The sequence below is a fragment of the Ursus maritimus genome, unplaced genomic scaffold (genome assembly GCF_017311325.1).
Source record: "Ursus maritimus isolate PB19 unplaced genomic scaffold, ASM1731132v1 scaffold_18, whole genome shotgun sequence".
NCBI classification, from domain to species: Eukaryota; Metazoa; Chordata; class Mammalia; order Carnivora; family Ursidae; genus Ursus; species Ursus maritimus.
In genome coordinates this window covers 14259714-14266102 of record NW_024424230.1, presented here as the reverse complement: position 1 = coordinate 14266102, position 6389 = coordinate 14259714, and the positions used below count along the sequence as shown (strand labels likewise).

Below are 6389 nucleotides of genomic sequence, written 5' to 3'. Positions count from 1 at the left end.
GGTTCAGAAACGTAGTCTTCCCAAACGAAATCAGAAAGAAAATGTGGGAAACTTCCCTGTGTCCAGAAGCACGCCCATCTACATTTGCGAAACAATTTTGCCAAGTCTGCTTCTACACAGCCCCCGGGGTGAGGCATCTATTAAACCTGAAACATTGTGACATAAACAAAGAAAGCAACAGCAATGTTGCATATATTTGCCTTAGCAAAGAACATAGGTAAATGGGCAGTGCTTACACAAATCCATCCAGTTTACATTAAAAAGGTAATCCATTCGACTCCCCTAAGAAATAAGTAGGAGATTCATTTGAGGATACCCATTTTTATTTCCAAAACAGGGACAAAGAGCCTTTTTATCAACCCCATGGCAGGCTAATATAAGTCACCCCAACTGAAGCCACTAACAACTATCAAAGGAAGATACTTGCAACATTTTTAATGTGACATCATCGGATTTGTAAATCAGGCATTGAGTGCATATTACCAGAGTCATGAAGAAGCGACTCTGCCAAGGGCCTGATGCCTTGATTTGATTTCTTGGGCTCCCCAAGCTTGCCCCCAAAGAACAGACAGGCCACCCCAAATCTCCAGTTTGTCGATCGGGGCTCTGGCCCCAGGAGGGATTTGCCAGCGCTTCCCTTCCAGGAATACCACCCAGGCTGCTGGCTGCAGATGTGAGCTGCCTGTGCTGTCTCCCTCACTCCGCAGGAAGTCTGGGGGGAAGAGCGCCCGCCTCCCGGTGGGCACGGTGCCTGCCTCCTCATATCCCTGCTCACGCTGAGCGGCTACAGCCGGGCAATCACGGCCGCTCTTTGGCTCCCATTCACTTGCAGGCAGCCGGGTGTGTAAGACAGGGGAGAGATGGAGAGATTGAAGAAGCCAGCAGCTTTCAGAGGCTTTGTGGGGGAGGGGGAAACCTCTTTTTCCCTCTATCCACCTTAGGTTCATAGGCTGAAGCCCTTGAATCAAATTGATAAAAGACAGATTAGCAAGAAAAAAAAGAAAAAGAAAAAGAAAATCCCACGTTTAATTACGTGGGTATGCATGGGCATTTCACAAAGAAATGAGACTCCCGTAGGCAGCCAGATGATGGAGGTTTATATATCATCTTAGGTTAGCCAAAGGAATAGGGGTTTTGGGCTTCTGGGTTGGGGAGGCAAGTTATGGGAAGGTCACAAGTAAAAGTATGGTAAACAAGGGTGGCTTGGTACAGTTTGTTACGCAGACTTTAGTGGGTGCCTGCTCCACTAATGAGAGTTGTTAAAAGCTCCTCCTCCATTTGGCAACTGGTTAAGGACAAGAGGACTCAGAGCAAGACTACACGGTATTCCAGATACGGATGGCGGACCTGGGTGGGGGTGGGCCCTGAGCTAGGGACAGATGAGGAAGTCAGGTGAAGAAGGGGCTGAGACTGGGGAGGAAGTCACCGAAAATTAGTTTAAGTTTCCACGTAATGAATTCAAGAAGGCGGCAGGACATCCAGGATGAATATGTTCCATGGAAAGTAAAAATGTGATCAGAAGTTAAATTTTGAATTCATTTCACTTGTGTTGAAGTGAGGGCTGAAGCTTAGAAATGAGTGAGAGAGCCAGATATGCAAATAAAGAATTGAAACTGAAGTATGAAATCCTGGTCAACACTTAGCATTCGGCACCTGGAGGAGGAAGAGAAGCCAGGAGAAGAGGAGAGAGAAATTGCCAGAGACGAGACAGAGAACCAGGACCCCACAGAATTATAATATTTTAAACATGAGCGTGCTTATTTTCTATTAACAAAATGCCATAAACTGAATGGTTTCAAACAACAGAAATGTATCGTTTCACAGTTCCGAGGGCTAGAAGTACAAAACCAAGGGCTCAGCAGGGCCATGCTCTCTGCAGCCTGTAGGACAGAATCAGTCCTTGCCTCTCCTTGCTTCTGGTGGTGAACAGCAACCCGTGGTCCTCCTTGGCTTACATCTGCAGCATGCCTGTCTCTGCCTCCATCATCACAGGGCCTTCTCCCTGTGTATCTGTCTCTTTCTCATAAGGACATTGGTCATATTGGACTAACGCCTAACCTAATGATCTCATTTCAACTGGATTACCTCTGCAAAGACCCGTTTTGAAATAAGGTCCCATTCACAGGTAGTAGGGGTTAGGATTTCACACATCTTTTGGGGGGATACAACGTGTAACAATTAGCAGTGTCAAAGAAGGAGAAGATGATTGGTATCCTATGCTTTTAAAGAGGCATAACATGACCCATGAGAGGGTCGTGTTGAGAGCTGAGGAGTAGACATTACAGTAAAGTAGTGGTAATGGAAGCCAGCTTTCAAGAGTGGAGCAATAAAGTAAAAGAGGCCACAGGTATAGCCTGCAATTTCGAATGTGGCCGGAGAAAGCAGTGGGGTAGGCCTGGCAGCATGAAGGAGCCAGTCTTCACTTTGGGGGCCACTATGGCCCCGACCACAGGAGGGCCCTCACCCGGGTCCCTTCCACATGGCTCTGTCATTTCCCAGCTGCAAAGTTCGTGCACCCCTGGGGGGCACCCACAAACGTCCCGTTTCCTGTCTGAAGGCCACCCTGACTCATTGGTAGGGCACAGATAACTAATGTGCCAGTAAATGATGAGCCCTGGGACCCAGCCACTCCCCACTCCCCCTTTCCTGGAAGGCTTTTTGGTGACCCACTGGTCTGGTATTCCCAAAGGAAGACAGATTTTCCTAAGATTATTATATTTTTAAGGTTTAAACATGAGGACTATGTAACTGAGGCTATACACGTTTAAGCAGTAGAATGATTCAACCCCAAAATTCCTAGAGAGTGTGCAAGGAGAGGGGATCAGATATACAAGCCCAAGCAGGAAAGTTTGGGAGGTGACCAAGGACCCAGACCAGGAACATAAAGTAGGACATGACGGAGGGTTCACCCTAGCCTGAGGACGTAGATAGCAGCAGGATTCAGGCTATGAAGCAAGACCAGTGCCCACAAGGTGGGTCCAGATTCTCCCCACAAATGACCTCCCTCTAATATTGGAGGATAGATTACAGATTCTGTTCCAGGATCATCTGCCCTGGTTTTCCTCCTCTGGGACCTAATTTGTTATACATCTTCCTTATTCCAAAAAAATGGCTCTGCTGATACACTAGCCCCCAAATTGTGTTCATTCTCTCCACGTAACATAAACGTGTGTTAAGAAGGAACACTTATCTGGTATATGCAGAAGACTCAAAAGTGAAGAACTTCAAGTTGGATCAAATCTTGCATAACCATAGGCTCTGAAGGGGTCCAGAATAAGCCACCATGGCATAAAAATGATTTTGAGCCAAAGGCATCTGGGTTCCTGAAATCCCTTATCTGCCTAAAAGCAGAGCTTCCCAAAAGAACTTAACTGTCATAAATCCCCTCCCCAGAGCGGCTCTAATTTTCTCTTCTTAGAGAATAGAAGTTGGCATCACACCCAAAGAGGCATTGCCATGAAACTCTCCTATCTCCCACATATTTTCCTAAATGTCCATTTATCTTTCAAAAACTTCCTTTGTTTTCCATCAGTGCCCTTTATTCATTCCCCTCTAAGCAGGCATCTATTTTCCCAGAAGTGTCCCTCTGTCTCTTCCCATTCCTTGCTAACATGGTATAGAAGCCCCAAATTCTGACTGCCTCCCTGAGCCACATTTCTCTGCAAACTCCTATGTATACATATGCAATTAAATCTGTTTATTCCTCTTGCTAATCTCTTTGTCAGATTAATTTGCAGGCCCTCAATGGCTAAACTTAAGAGGGTAGAGGAAAAGTTTTTCTTCCCTGACAGTACTTTGGAAACATTTGCATTCCAGACCATGATAAAAGAGAGTTGTTCTTGGGTCAGGCGACTCCAGGGATAGAACTAAGTCAACTGAGGGAAAAGCTTGAAAGCTGATACTCAGGGTTGATCAGATTTCCCCTAGAGGGAAAAGACATATCACTACCGCTCTTCTCCAAGACCTTTAGACCCTCCGAGTCATAAAGCAACTATCTGTACATGATGATTCCTCAGCTGTTTTGGCTAACCAAACAATGGTACCCCGAATATTGACCCTCAAAATATCCAGATCCTATTTCCTGGAACCTACAAATGTTACCATATATGGCAAAAGGGTTTTTGCAGATGTGATTAAGTTAAGGGTCTTAAGGAGATTATCCTGCATTACCTACACTTTTACATGGGCACTGAATGTAATAAGAATCCTTATAAGAGGGGGACACAGGGATATTTGACTACATAAGAGGGAGAAGGTGAGGTGAGGTTGGCAACGAAGATTGAAGTAATGTAGCCTCAAGCTAAGAAATGCTTGCAGCATCTAGAAGACGGCAAGAAACATATTCTCTCCTGGACCTTCAGGAGTAACTAGTCCTGCCAACACCTAGATTTTTAGTCTCATAAGTTCAGACTTCTGATCTCCAGAACTGTAAGAGAATATATTTGAGTTGTTTTATTTTTTATTTTTATTTATTTACTTACTTACTTACTTCCTTTGAGAGAGAGTGTGTGAGCGGGGTGGGGGGGCATGAGGGGCAGAGGGAGAGGAATAGAATCTTAAGCAGACTCTGTGCTGAGCACAGATCTTGACATGGGATTTGATCTCACAGCCCTGAGATCATGACCTGAGCTGAAATCAAGAGTTGGACGCTTGGAGCCTCTCTGACCACTCCTCTTTTCCAGAGTCTTGTCTCTCTTCCCAGCACGGCTGCTGCCCCCCAGCCCACGCAGGATAATGGCAACAGCTGAGGTACTGAATATTGGTTAAAAAACTATAAGAAGGTAAAACAAAAGAAGTCTATGAATTGCCAGATAGTCCCAGAAAAGTCCTCCTGCAGTCCAAGGACCAGATTACAGCAGGAAATGCAGCCAGGAAGAATCACCTGGAAGGAAAAGCTGCCATCTCAAATAAAACTACCAGTTGTATTTCACAGTTGTTAAAGGAAGCAGGTATCAAAACTGCTTTCCCCAGAAAATGTGGGGAGACAGCTTTCATTGCACCTAAGTGTGCAATGATTCCAATTGAATGGGTTCATAGAAGAACAGCAACTGGTCCTTTTCTCAGAAGAAATCCTGATGTCAAGGAGGGATATAAGTTTTACCCACCTAAAGTGGAGCTGTTTTTCAAGGATAATGCCTATAATGATTCACAGTGGTCTGAGGAACAGCTAATTGCTGCAAAATTTTGCTTTGATGGACTTGGTATAGGCCAGACTGAAGTGGATATTGTGAGTCACGCTACACAGGCTATTTTTGAAATACTGGAGAAATCCTGGGTTGCCCCAGAACTGTACGCTGGTTGATATAAAGATCGAATTTGCTGTTGACGTAACCACCAAAGAAACCGTTCTTGCTGATGTTGTTGATAATGATTCCCGGAGACCCCGGCCATCGGGAGATTGAAGCCAACAGAGAGATAAACAGTCATATTGTGACCTCAAGGTCACAAGGGCTCCAGATGGTGAAGAAAAATTTTGAGTGGGTTGCAGAAAGAGTGAAGTTGCGTCTGAAATCAGAAAGTCAGTGCAGAATTATAGTATTGATGGCCTCAAATTCGATCTCAGTCACTGTGAAAAAATCAAGAAGGCTTGTGGAAATTTTGGCATTCCATGTGAACTTCGGGTAACATCTCCCCATAAAGGACCAGAGGAAACTGAGGATTAAAGCAGAGTATGAAGGGGATGGCATTCCTACTGTATCTGTGGCAATGGCAGGCAGAAGCAATGGTTTAGGACCAGTGATGTCTGGTAACACTGCACACCCAGTTATCAGCTGCCCTCCACTCACTCCAGACTGGGGAGCTCAGGATGTGTGATCTTCTCTTTGACTACCCTTGGCTGTTCAACATACTTTCTCCAGAAGGATCAGCTCAGTTTGCTACTCAGATATTTGGATTAAACAACCATTTGGTATGGGCCAAACTGCGAGCAAGTATATTGAACACATGGATTTCCTTGAAGCAGGCTGACAGGAAAATCCGAGAGGGCAATTTATAAAACATCATCGCTTTTTTTTTTTTGAGAAAAACTATAATTTCTTGTTTAGTTTCAGAAAAAAAATCAAGATGAAAAGTTCTTAATGAAAGAAAACAATAAAATTTACTAGCGAATAAAAAAAAAAAAAGAGTTGGATGCTTAACCTACTAAGCTACCCAGACACCCCATTCGAGTTAAGTCTCCAAGTTTATGGTAATTTTTTATAACAGCAATAAGAAACTAATGCACAAATCAGCCTCAATTTGGAGGCCCCCAAAGTCATCCTAAATGCAACTGAGGCTCTCCCTATATGTGATCACTTAATCCTGTCTATTTAAGTTAAATGCCCCAAATTTCCAGTTCTCCCACTCTTGCTCTGGTGCAGTCTTCTCTTTCTCCTTATCTCTTTCTGGTG

At 44.5% G+C, this 6389-nt stretch overlaps 1 pseudogene; it reads left to right on the top strand.

The window, feature by feature from the left end:
* Nucleotides 1–4716: 4716 nt before the first annotated feature.
* LOC103675974 lies at nucleotides 4717–5995 on the top strand (annotated as a pseudogene).
* The last annotated feature ends 394 nt before the right edge of the window (nucleotides 5996–6389 follow it).